The sequence below is a fragment of the Syngnathus floridae genome, chromosome 5 (genome assembly GCF_059516105.1).
Source record: "Syngnathus floridae isolate MCC-2025c chromosome 5, RoL_Sflo_1.0, whole genome shotgun sequence".
Taxonomy (NCBI): domain Eukaryota; kingdom Metazoa; phylum Chordata; class Actinopteri; order Syngnathiformes; family Syngnathidae; genus Syngnathus; species Syngnathus floridae.
The window spans coordinates 789,135-809,596 of NC_142417.1; the positions used below are offsets into that span (position 1 = coordinate 789,135).

At 43.1% G+C, this 20,462-nt stretch overlaps 1 long non-coding RNA gene across 4 annotated transcripts in view; it reads right to left on the minus strand.

Moving 5' to 3' along the window:
• LOC148397309 (uncharacterized) overlaps nt 1–20,462 on the minus strand; it is a 157,842-nt gene that overhangs the window by 93,442 nt on the left and 43,938 nt on the right. The window lies entirely within an intron of this gene.

Below are 20,462 nucleotides of genomic sequence, written 5' to 3' on the forward strand. Positions count from 1 at the left end.
GAAAGATGGGAATCCGCCCAGCTCAAACACCGTATTGATCATCTTTCTGCAGTGTTGACACAACACATAACTCTGCAGAGCAGCTTCACCTGCTCTATACCGCAGCGAGACCTTTATGTCGGCTGCCCCTTGGCAACAAAACAACAACCATTGGTACGGAGACGACGCTTATTTGCGAATAACACCGGTTTGTTTGTTTGTTTGTTTGTTTTAAACGAGGCGCATTCCTCTTTTAGAATTATATCGGTGCCGTTACAGCTGGGAGCGGAAGAACAACGCCGATTTAACACACCGGCTGGCAAATTCAAGCACGGCAAAGCTCCTCCTGCAGCTTAATAATGAATGACTGCTTTTTATAAGATGGCTAATTGGAGGAGAAGACGCTGTATGCTCACACTGTGGTCTCCACCTTTATATTGTTCCACTCCATCGCTGAATCTATCCGTAGATGAGAGATTATAGGCAGATAAGTGATGGGAATTGGATAGCCAGGATAAAACCGCAATGCGTGTCCTAATGGTACGAAGGAGCAGAAGAAGAATATTTGCCCTGCACACTACCCACTGGGATTTTCTAAAAATCCAGATCCATCAGATTCTATGAGGTACTACTATAATGACTTGTTCAGTTGGTCATCAAAAATAAACAAGCATGCTAACGTTCGTTTCACCCTGTTGCATTTGTAAGATTCTACGCACTTTGGTGAATCGGCTCTCTTATTGCTATGGCTTCAGTTTGTCTCTGTGCTGTGGCCCAAAGTCGCACGGCAAAAATGAAAACAAAAACAAGAAATGGCCGTCCTCCTCCATCATTGACACATGTTATCATTGAGTTAGCCACATGGCAAAAATGAAACTGCCCGTCCAACTCCATCATTGACATATGTCAGCATTTGCATTGGAAAATAGCCCAAGAGTGACTCGTTCCGATTTGGATCCACAATACCGACCACGTTAAACGTGCCATTCAAATGTAAGCACGATTCCAAAAGAGGTTTGGAAGAAATCCAAGTAAGGCTAGCAAAAGAGTGAGAAAATACAATGTGTTCCCGGGCAATTGGGAAAACAGATAGTACATTTGTATTCCAAATTCAGCTTCAGTCTCATCTAAACACAGTTTACGACTTCCTCGCAATAAGTCAACGGAAGTCATCAAACTTTTATCAATGACCTAAGGCTCCTCTTTAATTGTTAATGGAATTCAATTCAGCTTGATACCACGGCACACAACAGCAACCCTCTGTTTACCAGCAGCCAGTCGGTGTGGCTTCAAAGTTGAATGGTCTAATTTGATCAGACGCTCGTCAAAATCGAAGCTGTCCTTGGACGTGGACGCCGATTCCACGTAGGTGCTGCGAGCCGGCCGGTGCGGCTGGGGATGGATGACTTGTTCAAAAGCAGAAACATGAAAGAAAATCCTCTTGCTCCAAACTGTGTTCTCGGGTACAAAACAAGGACACGAGAGCTTGGACCTAAGCAATGATCCAGGTAGAACAGGATTCGGGTGATCACAAAAATTATCTGTGGTCTCAAAGGGGATTAATCCGCTTTTATTTATTTATTTTTAATATATCCAGACTAAAGTTGTCGATAGTAACCTTTGGAAACTCGACACAAATGACTCCCGCAAATATATTTTTCTCTCATTTGTTAATAGTCTTGAAACGATCATTTGAGGCAGATTTGTTTTTAAAGGAGCGTCGTGTTACAAGCTCTTGCGTTGGCTAGCTATTAATTCGTCTCTGCGGTGGGCCTCAATGTGGAACAATGCTCCAACACGCTTTATCTTCCTCCCGCCACTTAAGCGCGGGGACAGCCGTGTCCGACACGGCCGTCATTTCCAGTGTACTGCGGAAGCCTACAAGTCAAATGAACGTCAGAGCGACTTCTCAGCAGGATTAGGTCACACTCGAGCCGCCTAGGGGATGGGAGGTCAATTGGACTGCATCCAATTAGCTGCCTGTGACGGGTGGCCGTGACGGGCCTAACGCCGCGGCGACATCTTATTCCTCACGGAAGGGATGGAGGAGTGGAAGAATAATAGAAGAACAAACAAGTCACGACTCTGGGAGAAGACCCGGCAGAGATACTCATTAGACGAGAATCTCTCCTGACTCTGCGCCATCCTCCCTTTTTTGCTCCACTGGATGAGATGAGAGAGGGTGAAAAAAAAAATCTTTATTCAGGCTCATTTGGACAGCAATTTTTCCACTTTGCGGAAGACACAGCGAGTTGTATTGACAGCTCGTTTGATTGCGTTCATTTCAAGTGTTTGAATATCCGTCTGAGGTGACAGCGTAAGTGCTTTCAAAGGAAAGTGGCGACACTTGGTGAAGAAAACTCTTCCTTGGAGTTTTGTGCTTTTCTTTTGTTTTAAATGATGTCAAATATTCATTCATGAACTTCAATACTGCCTCTGCGTGAGTTCATAAAAATAGGAGCGAGTCTGCTGTGTGTTGTCCTTTTCGAAGAGACATTTACATTAAAGGTTAAGATAAAAGCACTCGCAGTAATCCATAGCCACTGTTTATTAATGTATTTTCAATAGAGAAAGTCAAGGTTTGAGAAATGCTATCTTTCAAGAGGAAAATCACTTTCAACACTTCCAAGTAATTACTCCGAGCGAGCAAGAGCAAGAGCAAGAGAGCGCCTCCCTCCCCGAGAACGAAAAAACTCTTCTCCGTGGTTAAGACAGTAAACAAGTGGTGGAAAAGGAGGCTGAGGGGAACCTTTGATGTGATGTTTAAAATAAGCACAGTGACGTGCCTGTTCGCAGCCCCCGAGATGGAGCATCTGCCGCTCGCACAGGAAGCTCTGCAGTCCTGGCACGGAGCTCTAGTGGCCCTGGACCAGAGCCTTGCGGGACCTACTTGGTAACCGGCTAATGGTCTCTGAACAAGCGGCCTCCAGGCCAACTCACACAAACACCTGTGATAGCTGCTCAATCATCACCAGCTGGCCTTAGTAAAGCATTCGGCTAAGGTCATGCAAAGGGCGCAAAGTCCAAGAAAGCTCTCCAACTGCCCCAAAATGATCACTTCGTAACTCCTCAAATTCGACAGTGACATTTTCACCTTGGGGTGTACTCACTTCTCTTGACGACATTCATAAATATATGTGGGATCGACTTAAATGATACAAATTTCAGTTGTGAACAGACTACTTTAAATTGTGGCTATTCCATTCCTTCAATTCCATGAAAAGTAATCATAAAATCAACTTTTGCAAGACGCTGCAGCGTATACATTTTTGCTAAGCAGCAAAAACAACAACTTCAAAGGTGGCAACCAATCTGGTGAGCGTGAACTTTTGCTTCGACTACATTAGAGAAAACAAAAGAATGATAAACAGCAAAACATTGGGTTCATCACACCTTTACTTGAAAAAGGGTTCTAAATTGGGTGGCGTCGACAAAATAAACAATTCTGAAGCCAGACAGAAGTGGGCCACTGGGGTCACAAAGAGCTACGTGAAAAAGAACCAGGTAAAAAAAAGAAACATTTGTTTTCTACCACTTTGTTTTCAAAGTGTCAAAATAAATAAATAAATAAAAGTGCATACTGCGCACAGGGGTCACTTCAGGTCATCTTGAGCATAATTAAAACCATAATTAAAGCCATAATTAAGAAAAATAAAGAAAGCCAGTATTCATACATTCATAAGATACAAGTCCAAAAGATTCATTTGATCGTACTTCATCACAGCAAATAGAGATGTATTAGCTTATTAAGCAACTTGGGTTTATTCATGCCTGTTTATAATGAATTTTAGGAAACACGTTAAAAGTATTAACTAATTAATTCCATGTCATGACGCAAACGTTAGGGCTGATGGAGAAAATACAGCTAAAAGACCTTAAAGTTGTCACTCATCAGCTTTTCTCTAGTACAACAATAAGCGAACTAATGCCAATTGCGCTTTTAAACCAGCTGGGCTTTGATCGTTTAATTCATAATTATGTTCTCGGCCCCATTTGCTGCATCACGCTGTGCGATATCAAGTTTGGATGTACGCGGGTATTTTCCATTCTCTGTGGTAAACAAAAAACACTTTTTGCAGTTTGCAACGTATTATGTTAGCTAAGCGGGTATACCGTACCGTACCGTACCGTACCGTACCAGGCGCATCAGAACTAAACTCAGCTGCTAACCAAAGCAGCAAACTTGTCAATAATCTTCAAAATAGTCACAGTATTAAAAGTGACTTGACCTTTTGAGTAAAGAAAGTTTATTGCCGAGGCGGAAGAAACGGCTTATCGAAGCCTAGCTAACAGTGAGTGATATGCTGCCGCCGTGGACGTTAGCTTCTTTAGCTTGGCAGTTGACCGTGTCACATTCGTGTCAGAACGACATCACGGGTGCAGGGTGGCCAAAAACGTATGGAAAAGCGGTACACATGGCGGAGGCATCACGCTGAGAGGCCAGCGTCTATGCGCACCTGCTAATGGTGTCTCGGCTTGCGGGGACAGAAAAAGATAGACGTATATCACAATCAGACAGCGTCCTTGCGTTCACACTGCCTGCCCACTGCTATAATGACGGCATATTATGCTTTGTAAAAAGAGCAATTTCTGGTTCTTTTGTTATTGATTGCTTCTGGGTTTTTCTTTCGCTCTTCTTTATTTTACTCAAAAATACTCTTTGATCTTCTTTTGTCGGCGAAAAGATGCGGCTGTTTTTCACCTGAAATTAGGCGCTAAACTCTTGGAATGAAACCTATTTTTGATTTTTCTTCTCAACACTGCATGGCTATAAAACTCATGATGAATACCGGAGAGAAAAACAGCGGTTCGATGGCCGTGAGAGCGAGAAACCATTTCATTTTAAGAAGACACATCTAAACCAAAACTAAATGGTTAAAACATGTGTTCGTCAATGCGACAAACAAACAAAGCTCTAACAAGAAATCTCTAAGGATGAAGGGACGAAGATTGCAATGGATGTTGTGATTGCTGAAGATAATTGTACTCAACAAGGTGCAATAAAAAGCAAACATACTAATCCCAGATATCCAATTGAGATTAGTGCTTAATTAACCAAGTGCATTCATTGGCTGATCCATTGTGGCAGAGAAATCGACTGATTTTTTTTTTTTTTTTTTAAATAAATACAACCACCATCTCTCTTGCATTCAATGAGTTGGGATCCTAAAATGTCACCTCAAAATGATAGTCAGGCTTACAGCAAGATTCAGTCGCATGTAAAAAATAACTAGCATGTCAATGAGAAGGCCCAAAAAAACAATTGTACTTTTGATTTTGTCCATGACTTATTTGGAAGCAGCTTTGTGCTTTTATAGAGAATGAGGAAGCAAAGGGCATCTCCATCATGATTCTGGGGGTGGACACTTTCATTGATTCTACAGTGACATGTCATGGGCAAAATCAATTCTTTGTCTCTGTATCTCACCTCTCCTAGTTTATAAGTTAATAAGGAAACTAGCACTCTATAATATTGAACATGTAGTACTAAAAATGAAATAGAAGACAAATAATTGTGTGACTTGTATCGTCCAGTCATGCAGAGACAAAGTGTTTCACCGCTATCATTTGTGATGCAGTCATCCTTTGTCACAGAAAAGAAAGAACATATGCCTGTGAGTTTTGTTCCATTGTCTGTCTACGTGTGTTGATGCACTGTTTGTATTGGCATCACCATGACCTAATGCCACGGGCCACATTGATGCTCTTCGTGATCTGCTTGACTCTATGGAGTTTTTGCATTATTTGTTAGCATTAAGCTAAAAGGACTGAATAAAATGTTTTCCACAATATTCCATTCAACAATATATTGAAATGCAGCGGGACATGGTATGTAACAGTTCACAGTATTTTTATGAAAATAGTCCTTAATATCCTCCACAGCTACAAATCCTTATTGCGTCATGTATTCCGGATTCTACAGTCTTCTTGTAATATCCGCATTGCATCTGGACTGTTCTGCGGCTGCCTGGGCAACATTATGAGTCCTGGGACAAAGCGCCGCCGGACTCTTTGCTACATCTTCTCTCTGCGTGCGGCTTAAATAATTAATGCGTTGATTGCTGGGGTATTCACGGACACAAAAAGGCTTTCCCTATTCTCCGCCTGACAAACCTCCTCGTCTACGGGAGGGAAGCCACGTGGCACATCACCATCCGATGTCCTTGAATGTCTGACTATCCCAAATGAGCGTCATTTGGCGAAACAAATCCCCCCGTACTTAACTTCTTGGAAGCAGCAAAGAACGTATATTTAGACTCTCTGCTTTTCAACATCAATCATCAGACTTGTCTTCCTTTGAGAGCAACGATAGACAAATACAGAGAATATTTCCACGCTGCTTAAGATGCATAAAGTGCGCACCTTCTCGTCGGTGACCTTGCAGAGTTGCGTGGAAGCATTAACTAAGTGTGTTTGCTGCCACCTCTCTATACTTATTTATTCATGTGTGCGCTCCGGCGCCGTATAAATCCCATAATTAAAGGGGATTTGTGTACAAAGAGCGGTGATGTGCTGGGGGGGGGGCTCCTAATGGAGGGAATTAGCAGCGGGCGAGGAGCGCGACGCCAGAGCTCTCGGCGACGTCACGGCTGATTCTTTACGTGACAGCTTCGGCGTGATAATCATTGACGCTTGCGTAATAGACTAAATTGTCCCGCCGAGACACCGACACGTTAGCGGCCTCATTGACTGACTATTAAACAATTAGCCCGTCAATCTTCTCCTCTCAAAGGCCAATTAGCTAACCTGATATTAAAGTCCATTGACATGTAATGGCTTCCCTTTCGTGTCGCCTGTTTGGAGTTTGTCGCTTCGGATCCGGTGAGCAATCTGCGGTTGCGTGGGCTTTCTCCGCTTCCTCACAGTTTGGAAAAATACGGAATTTTCCTGATGACATCACACCCCTGAACGTCAGCATGGATTTTGCTTTTTGAAGTCTAATTGATATCCAATGCAAAATCATCTTGTGTGAATATAAAAGCAACTTGTTGTTTTTCTGTATCTGGCCTGCAATTGGCTGGCAACCAATGACGACAAACGGTTCTGAAAATGCAAAAGTAAGTTCACAGTGGCGAAAAAGAAAGCATTTTTTCATTTTGACCAAATCATGAGGATGTTTAAACCGCAAGCTATTATGAGTGCATCATTTCCCCCAGGAATTCAAACAGTATCGAGCGCAACGCTTGAGGAAACATCAATGTGAACGAATCAGACTGGATTTAAAGCAGATTGTTTCATTTCCCATTGCTTCACTTGTGACCCGACATAACAGGCTGCATTTGTCAGCAGCATTCATACAAATACGTACTTTGCACCGTTGAGAGGCAGACTGCATGAATTAGCCAAGAGCAGGAACGAGCTTTGCTTGACACAGATGCGGGCAACCGCACTCACACACAGCGATATCGTATCCGTCCAAGAAAAAAACGGGGAAGTGCGTCTTTGCTCATCAAGCCTGCTTCTGACCTGAGGGCAATGTTGCCGTTGTAACTCCCCAGTCGGCCAGCCAGCCAGCCAGCCGGCCGGCCAGTCGGTCGGGGTTGGCGAAGCTGCCGCAGACCTGCTCGACGGAAGAGGGAGGAGGGAATCTCACCACAGGATGAGTCATGTCCCCTCCTCACCTCGGTTGCTGCACGGAGGGATCACTGCGGGGAACCAACGGCCGGCCGTGTGGGAGATGAGACGTGCCGCGTCTCTGAGGGCAGCCTCAGCCGTTGCTTTTCTTGGCATTGTAATTGGTCTCTATTCAATTCGCTTTTAAGTTGATATACATCCCCTTTCATCACATGTGAAATGAAATAAAAGTATTGTGCGCTACATTGAGTGTTGGAGAGATGTTGCTAAATTGGCTCATTAATGCTTCCCTTGCCCCCAAATATGCAAAGGCCGTTTTTCCCACAAGCAGCTTTGTATTTATGGCAGGCTTAATGGCTCCCGTAATATGAGCATGCAGCCCCTTAGCATGAGGTAATACTCTCTGGATGGCAAGAACAATTTGTCTGCAGCAAAACTCTCAACTTTTCAGTGGCTGTTGGAAGAATCCCATATAGCGCGGAGCCAGCCTTGAGACGTCAGCAAATTTATTTAAGGTGATGTGAGCCATCGCAGGGGCAATGAACTCAACTCACTTCATGAAAAGGAGCAGGATGGCAGACACAGTGAAAAACTCTTCAAAATCTCGAACTAAAGCGGGTGGATGGATTTGGGTGGGTGGGTGGGTGGGTGGGGTGGGTGGATGGATAGATGGATAGATGGATAGATGGATAGATAGATAGATAGATAGATAGATAGATAGATAGATAGATAGATAGATAGATAGATAGATAGATAGATAGATAGATAGATAGATAGATAGATAGATAGATAGATAGATAGATAGATAGATAGATAGATAGATAGATAGATAGATAGATAGATAGATAGATAGATAGATAGATAGATAGATAGATAGATAGATAGATAGATTTAATCCTATATCCAGATTGCACTCCATAGCAGCGAGTGCGCGTCTACAAGTGAGGAAAACATCAGCAGCAGCTGCTGGGCACCACAGTTGCTTGGGTGCTTGTGTGTGTGTGTGTGTGTGTGTGGGGGGGGGGGGGGGGGGGGGGGGCAGTCCTATGTGGTTTCACTAATGATGTGCAACTGAAAGATTTGCACCAGTAGGGTATTCTATGTGAGTGAAAGGAACACCGGGAAACCCGTGTGCAAATGCAGAGGCTATACACTAAGTGGTGGACAATATGCAGAGCAGTTCTGGCCACTCTAAGCCAGCAGCTTCCAAGCAAACTGACCACTGACGGGCGGGCGGTTGGCTGAGTGTTTAAAAGGGGATTATTTGCTGCAACATGAGTTTGTGCTATACTACCATCACTGAGGCTTAAGTGCACCAAGTCTGTAATGATGGCAACAAATGCCAAGACAACACAATAAGCATCAATGCAATAGGTGCGAGTCCCAAAAGCCGCTTTTTGGGTGATTTTTTTTGTTGGTAAATCTTCTGTGACTACATTTGGCCATTTGACAGCATACAGACAGCTACAAATATTGAATTCATGTAGAAGTGCTACAAATGCTACTTCACATTTCTAGCCAGCGGACATGCGTGAATTCATGTAAATGCATTAAATGGCCAATTTGGCAGACGTCCAGTAATCATTTAGTCTCAGAATCCAATTTCCATATATTCACCATCAACATGGTTCTAACTTCATAGCGTGTTAATCGGAGCTTTTCAGACTGGTCAATACTGAGAATCCCGCTTTGTCAAAACGGAGATTTCACTGAAGCGCAACAAGGTATGACCTGGTTAGCTCACACAAAAACATGCAACTGCCAGTACGGAGTTAAAAAAAAAAACACGTGTGAATGTATTTGCCAGTCAAGAATGTTTCCACCATTGGCAGTTGCACGCTTCTTTATCTACCATCTTTGGGTTTGTGTTTTCCATTCCATTGCTATTTTGTCAGTCTTCTGCAGGACGTGTGAGTCGAACAAGACTCCAGACAGCCTGCTATCCACCAAGGACATAGATTTGTATGAATAATGTTCAAACAGAGGTGTAAATATTTTTCCATGACAAGCCGTTTGGATTGCTTCTCATATGCGACGGGATACTCGATGCATCATGATCCGGGACGGCCGCTCGCTCGCTCGGTCGGCTCCCTTTGTAAGCAAAGGCTTGCCCTGTCACGGGCCAAGATGCACTTAAGGCCTTTCAGGACAGGCCTAGAACTGTCACGCTTGACACTGACTTGTTCTGATGAAGTGGCCCCGTGAGTTAATGGATCTGATAGGGCTCAGGTTTGAAAGAGAAAGAGAACATCCATTTTGGAATGTGGATCAATTGTTGGTTGAAGTTACCGAGGGATTAAAGGCAAGCGATTGATGTCATGTTAATCCTGCAGAATGACACGCTTCGAAAATCGCAAGTCTTTAGGGAAGCTTCCGTGACTGCCACGACCTGACCTTGCGTTACAACGACAGATTATCAGTATAATTAAAATCCGACGCGTTCCTCGTTATAATCCTTGCGTTGTTTACCTTTGATCGGCGCGGCTTTATCGTCCTATTCACGGGTTCGGTCGGCCGTGTTTATCTAGCTCTAAACCAATCACGTCGATAAGCGGAGGAGATCAACGGTGAAATCACATCGGTCACCTCGCTGGAATATGGATCAGCGCTCAAGCAGAAATCGGTTTGCCAAAGGGGTTGAGGGCATCTGAGGGGGTGACAATGACCTCATTTACAAAATTTGGGGGGGAAAAGTTTCACAGAGTTGTCACAACTCTGGCACTGCCACGGACGTTTATTTTCCTCAACTGGAAATCTCAATACCTCAATACTCTGCGAAATACATTTCCAGGCTCATTGTTCATTGTTGTCATGTAAGCAATTTGCCTGAAAGTCTTTTTTTTTTCGTCTTCACAGGCAAATGTGTGACAAACCCATCGTGTCCTTTCGCACTCTGCCTAACGTACTTAAAAAGCCTCAGTCGATAGGAGCTGGGTTGGAAACGTCTTCATCTTATTTTCTAAAGGGTTTTTGGACGCTGCCACCTTTGGATACAGTCCCCCCTAACCTCGCCACCGCCACCACATGAATGGATCCTGGCTTGGACTCACAAAAGAGAGCCACCATTATTTATTAAGACACATAAAGAGTACCTTTCAATATTCATTAATAATCCATCAATGGGCTGAATAAAAGACAGGCCCAAATGGAATCTTGCTCTTTATTTCACTTCATTTTCTCTTTTATTCGTCAATTCAAAGCCTCGCCAGAGCGCCCACGCATGTCTGAATCTTGATGCCGCCGTCTGCCCATGAGCAGATGTTTGCTTCCTCTTCCTCACCAGTATGTCTCAAACGAAGAGCTTTGGCCCTCCCATTGATCACTAATCAAACCCTGGCTCGCGGCAACTTTTCACTCCTTAGCATTCTCTCCCAAGTTGGCACCAAAGTGGCAATCCATTCTGAAAAGTTCAAATGAGTTCAGCTGTGGTCCGTGTGGCGAGAATTTGTGGTTTGCCTGCAAAGTAATCCGTCTCCAGTCCTCCTGTCCTGTCTTATTCCATAGACAAGCTAACGCTAAATTTGGCTTCATCCACTTAGCTAGTTCGTATGCGACATTACGATTCTAGAGCGTTTAACTCCTTCACTACCATTGACGAGCCATAGACCATAGACGTCGATTTGTAAATGGTCTGGCAGTGAATGAATTAAAGAACTGTAAAAATCATTTTCTTCTCGCCAGCCCTTAGAAATGGATTTATCGTGTAAAGTCTAACTCTAATGTCATTCAGTCATTACGTTCTGCTTCAGCCTTGTGGAGTGCGAACGGCAGAAGTCCCACTGTTTTAAAGATTCTTCGGCGCTGATGGAAACTATTTAAGCCCTTAAAGCTTCCTGTCACCATCCTTCTCTGCCAAGAAAGTCATATTTCCATTCCAGGTTCAGTTAAAGAACAGTAAAGGGCTTCAGATGATAATCACTTAAGTACTGTAGCCTGTCTCCGATAGTCCATCACATCTGCAAGGTTGTCGGCAGACGATCTATTATTAATGGACCGTCCGGGATGATCCTGAAAGCAAAGGGCTGATCATCACTCTGCGGATGTTTTAAGTGAAGTTTCTTCTTCTTCAGTTTTGCTTGGAACGGTGAATCAAATGAATTGATTGTTGCTCATAAAAAAAAAAAAGAAACACGGCATCTGTTTTGTCGATCTTTCAATTACACGTGCATTTCGAAATGCTAATGTGCAAAAGTAAGAACAAACAAAGCGTTCGATTGGATTTTTAATTCAATTTAGATTCTTCATAGAGAAGATTAAAGACATTGATGCCTCTGAAAGAAAGGACGTGTTCGGAAATCCGTTGCTTAAAGAAGAGGAACGGAAGAGTATCCAAAGACAATATTGTCTATCTCAGCCATTGCTATTGTTGCAGGCAAAATACAATTACCCGTCTTGCTCCTCGCAATAAACAAGCCGACAAATATTTCATGTCTGCAAATCACTGGAAGCATGTTGCGGCACCGACGGATCGAAAATGAATTCCAACTCCAGACGCGCCGTTGGGAATTCATCACTGTTGCGTTCTGCATAGAAATGTTTGACGCTGGACTGAGAGCACAGAGACCAATCAAGTCGGGGTCTTCCAAAAGATTTTTAGTTAAAGTTTCATTACACTGTGTTGGTTTTCTTTCCTCAGCTTCATGGCGGTTTCCCCGCCTTCAACTATTGGCTGACTATCTTTTCGCTCTCAGACAGACTTGTGTCCTTGAGCACTATTGATTCATAGCGCGCTGTATTTACAGCATGTGAGAATAACTTTGAAGGTTGAATCCGAGTGGCCCGAATATCTTGCTTATATTGCCGCTTTATGACGGTTCTTGGTGTACCCAGCAAACGGCCCGACGGATGACAATGAACCGAAAAATGATTGTGCACACTGTCTTTACAAATTGAAAATTGTCTGGGTTCTTTTGTTCTCTGGTCCATTTGATGAAGAATTGACATCCTTTCGCTATTTTAACTCTCCACGTTTCCAACATCTGTCAATGTCAGGCTGTCATTTTCTGTAAATGTCTTTGCAACGTCAACTTCCCTGTCTGCGTGCTCATCCAGTCATTTCCTGTTCTTATCTTTAGCATGTTAATTGCCTGCCTCATTTATAATACATTGCACAGACAAAGTGATGGTCGGCCAAACCATCCAATAGTTTTGTGGTCGAACGGAACCGCAACGTGGCTCCCCCCTGTCAGGCTTTCAACATGCTGGACCAAATTAGTATTTGTATTCTATCTTTTTTTTTTAACTTTAACTGTCTAGCTTTGTTTAAATATATTATTATTGTTATTAAAAAATAAATATCTTATAATTTTACTAGTCTGTTGTTTTAAAATCTTGCTTGCACTGTAGCACTGAGATTTGGTGCCAAAATAAATGAAATGTATTATTATTTCAATCTTTCTATAGTTATTGAGCACTTCCCGACTGATGACTGCTCTCCTCTTTTTCAAAATATAATTGTGCCTCTGCTTAGTGCATCCTACGCCGTTTTCCATGGCAGCCTGTATATTATTCAGCGAGTGTAATAGATGCGCTCAATTTGCCCGAGCCACCTCTTTGGCTCATATAATCACACAGCTCATCTCAGTAATTTATGAGGATTGGCAAAAGATTCCTTCAAATGCGGTCAACCTTTGCCGAGCACAGATGAGCTGCTGCTTGATTGCAAATAAAGCTCCTAAAGCGTCACCACTGCATTTTCAGTTTTAATATTTATCCGTGCATCTCAAAAAACATTCTGGACGACATGGGCCTTTCCAAAACTTCATTTCAAGAGACGTTTCCATTTGTTTGTGACGATAAATTAGTTGGATTTCTGAATTTGGCTTGGTTACATACAATTATGCATGGATGGTGGATTTACGTCTTGTTGAGAGTCAAGAATATCAGAACTGCTCATGGTAAATTCAATCTCTTCCAAACGAGTCCATTTTTTTTTTATTTCCCGTTCCAGTTCGCGGTCTCGCTTTAACGAGGGCAGGCTACAATCTACGAACACTGCACTTCTGTACCGGTCCCTCGTGACACAAGTTTCCAACTGACACAAGTGCTTGATGAAGATATCTTATTTGGAGACCAGAACTTCTTCTGTGTTCCTTCTCGAAATAATATATAGCTTTAATCCAATTGCTGCCAAGAAAATCAGAAGATGTCTACAGGGACGTGCGTTTTGTATTACTGTTAGCTTCTCATTGTGATTCGCAGTGAGCTCTCCCTGCTGTCTATTGCGCTGACAAAGTACCTTCCATCGCAGCCGACTGTCACAAGTGCGGGAAGGTGATGACAAACGCTATCGAAGAAAATAAAGCATTCGTCTTTATTAGGTGATTTCAAAAAGGCTATTAAATCCCAAGTCACGTTAAATGCGTCACGAGAACGATGAAAACAATGTAACCGATGATGTGACGAGCATCTGGAATGATGTTGGCACGATTTCGATGGTCAGATGATTAGGAAGGTGAATACAATTGTATTTGTCAATAGTCGTGACAGCAACAAAGTTAGAAACACAAGTTCAGGTGAAAGTCGTCCGTCACAGAGTTCAGGTTGTTGATAAACTTTCTTCAAAGACGGGACACGGAGAAATAAACTCTTTCGGTATAGACTAGTTGTCACGATTGTGCATTCAGCCTCGGAAAGCAGACACATTACGGCAAATGCCTACTTTCAGCTCCGGGCGAGACAGATATTCATTATTCAAGGTTAGTGTGATAACAGCGATGACCTGCCTTTGTAGCATTATTGACTTTTGTATACTGTACAGAAAAAGCTATATTTAATCAAAAGTACAAATGTGGCAACAGTTAAGCAGATATAAATGCTGCTTAACTGTTACGCAGTAAGATACGTAGTAAGTAGCAGTAAGTAACAATATAGAACTCAGGGGAAGTACATTCTTAAATGACACTATCAGCCACAGCTTTTGAAAAACTTTCTTTCCCTCCCCTCCCTCAAAGAGCCTAACATGTTGTAGAGAGATGTCAAACAAGTTCAACGCACAATTCTCTCAAAGAGCACACGCATCCTGATGTAACCTCTTCCCTGTGGCGTGAGTAAAAAAGTCAAGTTTGATCAAATAAAAAAAACATCACTGCGATGTTCTCAGGCCTGGCCTCCAGATTCTTTCCTTAGCGTTTCCAATCTCTGGAATCCGGAGAGTGTTCCGTGACGCGGGCGGTAAACAAATGGAGTGATGCCACCATACTAGCCCTTCACTTAATGCACCTTGCGATGCAGCCAAGCCTGTAATCGTCTGCTGCACAACAGCGGCCTTCCTCGAAGCTAACACATTTTCAAGGGGCTTGTTGAAGCCCTCCTGCCCAAAGCCCACCCCCTCCACTTGCCCGAGGACACGCTGATCACTCGCACGATGATCTTCAGTTTTCCCCGTCATTGATCATAGTCGGCGCCTCACTGTCCGCTCAGCCATGCGCTGTGTTGTGGCAGCAGCTCATCTAGCTGTGAAATGTTATCACTCGGGCCGAGTCCGCAACGGCCAGGATCAATGCTCTTCTACCGGGTCGCTTTAGCCTGTCATGTGCACAACGCTTTGCTTTGATGGCCACTTTCATAGAGCTGTCAGCGGGTCTTGTAAGGGAGACGGGTGAATAATAGCGCTTGTGTCGTGAGGTTATTGACCTGCGTTGACTGTTAGCGTCCTGATATATTGCTTCCCTTCCTAAAAGCCATCTTGTAAGTAATCCGGCAATACAGTCACAGCAGAAGGTCCGAGTCAAACGCAATCCGTTAAGGCCTGTTCACATGGTCAGGAAAGTAGAGTCGTTTGGGCTTTTTTGTCATGTTCGAGTTAAGAACATCATCTAAGTCTGAATTCTGGACTTGTCAGAACCCCAAAACATTTGGAAAAAAGGGGGACGCGTCAAACGAGAGCATTTGCTTACATCAGAGCTAAGATGAATCCTCCATGTGGCGGTTTACTCGAAACCGCATGGTGACGCCATTTGTCTATAATGTCATCACACTCGGATGAATGCCTCATAAATGACTTCCTGGATTTTTCAACACCCGCTTCGAAGCCTCTGCACAATTTTTCCCATCACTGGAACTTCTGTGCTGGCAGAGAAATGAAGGAAGTCTGGACAGCCAAAGAACGAGTGTGCATGGCCAATAAAAGGACATGCCAAAGTTGTCTCCAAACAGGTCGGTGAACTCGGCGGCCTGCGTAGCCCCGTAGGCCACCGCCTGTCTCAGCAAGGCAGCAGGAACAGGAACGAGAGGATGGCAAGAGAGTGGCATCAGGCCAGAAATAGAAGAAACATAAATCAGCCTTTTTTTCAGCATGCATCAGGAACACGTGAGACAAATGGCTTTGGATGAGAAGAACACGCAAGGAAGACAAATGTGCTAGATAGCAAATATTTGCTTACAGAAGAAAGAGGCCTCTTTATTTGGTTTTCTTCTGATGCTATGCCCAAGAAACGTGTCAAAATAGTCTATATTTTCAGACTTTTTTTTATTTATTTCACGGGAGGATGCCAGCCGACACCCCCCCCCCCACCACCACCATCCACTGCTTGTTAGTGTAATCACTGTCCTTTCGATGGCTCCACACATGATATAGCTTCATGCTGCAATTAACTGCTGCGGGGGATTGGGCAGCAACAAGAACACCCCTTCAGCAGAGTGCTGCCTACCCTGGGGAGTTGATGGAGGGATGATTCGTAAAGAAAATAGAAATGCAAAAGGGCTGAGGATAGTGAGTGTGGCATACTAAAGCTTTGTACTACTTTTGTCTGTATTTTCTGGATTGTGGCAGGAAGAGGTACGGTTTGCGCTCAGAGGTTCGCTTCTGCCCCCTACTGCAGACAACGTGTTGATGGGAGGTCTTTTTTTTTTTTTTTTAAATGGTAATACAGTATGTCTAAAAAAGGGATTGTTTAAATATATCAATATATTTAAGCAGTACTTCCCCTTCTTGGCTTGTTAAGATGGTGATCAATAGAGTGAAGATGTTGCCAGGATTTTTTAAGTTGTTAAAGGTTACAAGTTATATAACTATTCAATATTGTGTCTGTGCAATTTAATTTGCAGGTTCCTGTTGACAGTTATTGATCCATCGTCACAGATTTCTTTTAATGGTGAGTAGGAAGTTACCATATTTTCTTTTTTAATAACATGTTGGAACGGGTCACTTTGTAGTTTACCTTTTGCCTGAAGTCATCTGGGATAGACTTTAGATAAGCCATGACTCTGAACTAGATAATTGGGATAAAAAAATAATATGGAGACATTCAATATTTTTTTTAAAATCGAGATCAAATCGTATTTAATTGATTAGCATGTGGAGATGCAGTATTTGCCATGGCTCCGCTCTGGTTTATATGTTGACAGTAAATAGTTCCAGATACTTTTCAAAAGTCATCTCAGATTGTACGTCGTTGCGTATTCCCAGTGCAAAGATCAGGGTGGATTTAATAATAATTCAAATGTACTTTTCCTTCAAACTGTATACCAAACAATTCCTGACTTCAACTCCACCATTTGAGAAAATTAATTGGACGTAGATTATTTGTTGATGAAGCCCGGGTGGTAAAACAGTGAATGGTTTGATTACAAAACTTTACAAGTGCTTTTAATCGAAAGAACTCTCAAACACATGCACACACACAGAGGTATCCTTTAAATCATCTGAAATGACATATGCTTCTTTCCAACCAGCTGTTGTCTCATGGGCTGCTTGTCCTGATACTAAACAAACTCACACTCATCTAATCGCCGCAACAAATGATCCATTTTTATAACCTTGTAAATCGTAAATTCCTCCGTGCCGTTTACCCGTTACGAGTTGAGCCGCACGAGCGTACGTAATGTATGCAAAGACATACTACACGGCGAGGGTCACGATGGAATTCATGTTCGTAAATTAGAACAATATGTCGCCGCCGAGAGATTCCGCACGGGGTGATTTAACGACGATTCGGCTCGACTTTGAGAAGGTGAAAATATGAAAGCATCCATAACAACCAGGGGGGGCGGGAGTGGACTACTTGGCTTTTCGTCACAGTCCTACAGAATATTGGTTGTCAAGGAAAAGATATGCAATCAATCGCGGACGGGCAAAGTCACAGCCAATGTGAAGGATAGCGGTTCTCCTTCGGCCGCATGACATTCTGACGGGGTATCAGTCACATCATGTGTGACTCTGCGCTACAGATTGAGATTGATAGACACTGAGTACAATATGTACTTTTAAAGTGGACTGGAAGTGACTCCACCCACATGGTCTGAAAATAACATCTGTGGAGATTCTGAAACATCAACGATGCTAAGATGGGACATTACGGGTCGCTATCCGCCTTGCGGATTCCTCTTTAGAAGATGCCACTTCCCGAAGTTGAAAATGAAAAAGAGTGTCCACCGCTTCTGAATTCCTTTGTGTTTGTTTGTACACACATCTCAAGTGAATTCCTTTCGAATCTCACTCTTTGTCTCTCGCAACTTGGACAAACCGCTTTTCGTATTTGAAATTCACTTCAAGTGGGAGGAAAAAGATCTGAAGCCTTGATGTTGAAGACTTTGCAGTTCCTTCCGTTGAGGGAGTCACTTGAAGCTCTTTCGCTTTGGGACACGATGGCGCTTCAGAGACGAGCGTCGTTCAGGAACGGTTGCGGCGACAAACACCCAATCGTGTCGTCGTTTTAAAACTCCAATGCCCGTGTCGGTCTTCCGCTCGTGACCGAAATCTATTTCGAGTTCAATCCAAGATATGTGTAGAGTTCCGTCGCACGTAGCCATTTCCGAGGATTTCGATCTAATCGGATAATTACGGCATTTATCCAACATGCGCAAGCTGCCCTCTGCCAACCCAGCCGCCATGTGAATCTTGGCTGCGTGTTCTGCAAGCCTGACGAGGAGCATCATGTATGCGCAGCTCTTCCAAATCCGTGGACATTGTCAGATGACAGATCTTGAGCACGGAACTGTCATCCCGAAAAGCCAGGGTGGATTTTCATTCTGAGCGGCAAACGTGACAAAGTTGTATCGATTTGCTTGAATTCAAGAATTCCTCCACAAATGGCGGATCCGTGATTTTGGAATACGTTTGCATCTTCTTATTCGGAAAACTTTTGTTTGAGTTTCCTGCCATAAAAACTTGTCAGCTTTGGCAGAACAAAAACAAATCAATAGTGCTTTTTTGTTTATTGGAGTTGACGGGCTATGCAAAGACGACCAGTTTCTCAAGCTTGATGTGCTTTTGTCACGACAGCACGTTGGATGGAGACAATCTTTTTTCTTTTTTTTTTGTTTTGTTTGGAGCTGCTGCAGGCTCAAATCTGGCCTACTTTTTGGTTTACCTTTTCCTCTCCCGCTGGTTGCTGAGACATTACCAGGCAAGATTTAAATATAGCCATTGCAGATGATTGCGCGGGATACTGCTGAGTATTGTCTTAATTATGACTCATTTGTTCTTCTAGGTAGCGAAAGAAGAAAAATAAGATATAATATGTGAGAAATGTGGGAATAAAACAGTTGCATACAAAAAGGAAAATAATACAAATTGGAAGCACCCAATTTGTTTTGTTTTTTTAATCAAAGGCAAGTCAAAAATGTGTTTTCACACAGGAAATTAATTTCTCACATTTAGCAATCGAGTCAACACTATTTCAAGTTTTTCATATTTTTTATTTTGTAATATCAATATTGGTTAAATCTCACTTGAAAATGAATGTTAACTGTTTCTACAATTGTGTGTAAAATTAATGTTGGTTAGAAAGCAAAAAAAAAAAAAAAATCCTATTATTTTGTTTTTCCTTCCCTTGTTTAAAAACAGATTCATGTTCTGAAGGTTGTAGCGCCAACAGTTTCGAAAGAATATATCGTCATCTCATTTTTTAAATCACATAAAGCTGACATTTGAACAGGGGTGTGTACGTATACTTATGCTATTCACTGTTGGGATAGAGAAGCCTCCCTAGTGAATCACAGCCAGCAGCAATGTGGCTGAAATCTCAGCACGTGGACGACTAATAAACTTCAAACCCCCCTTCCAACCTTTGCTGAAGCAAAAAGACGTCTGCAGGCAGATCGGGAGAGGTCATGTGTGCATTGCCGCTCCTGTGATTAGGCATCCTGGCGTACTGCAGAATTCATCATGGCCGCTCGTGCATCTGCCATCCATCATGCACTTCTGATTAAACACACTGTGAACGGGTACATTGCTCAACGGAAGCCCCGAGCCAACTTGTGCAAGGAGCATTAAATTAGCGCCGTGGCCCGCTCTGTCCGGCAGGAACGGCTTTCCGTAGGACGTTCTTCTGAGACTTCAACCTGCTTCCGTGTGGATTCATCAATCCATCCATTTTCTACACCGCTTGTCTTCATTAGGCTTTCGACTGATTCGGACCTTATCCCAGCTGAGTTTGAAACCCGAGACCGGTGGCCAGTCGATTCCAGTCAACACACGGTAGCCTCGGGTCAAGCAGCTATTCACTTCAAGTATTTTCTTTTATTTGTCAAAGACGTAAATAAACTTGAATGAAAATCAGTACCCAGCACGAGCATTTGTTTACTTGGTTACACGATTGCCAAGATTTGGAGTCTGAGCTACCGCCTCCAAATACAAAATAGGTATCCACTGGCGAAGCTAGCTGCCATTTTCGCTCAGCGAGTGATTTATTTTGGAATCCAGCAAGGGGTTGGACAAATGATGATAACAGATGATGCCTCTTGGCTCGGTGATAGGTGCAGCATCCCCTTCTGAGACATCCTAATGCTTGCGCTAACAACTGCCATTTTTGGCACTCATTTCACACTGATCATCTTTTTCAACTGTCTGCCCCGAATCATGAACAGATCCTCCCATTTTTTCAACCTGTCTGTTTCATCTCAATCACGGCAGTTTCCGGGAAAGAAACTCTGGACCCTTTACGTAGGTCTAATTGCGAGACGGT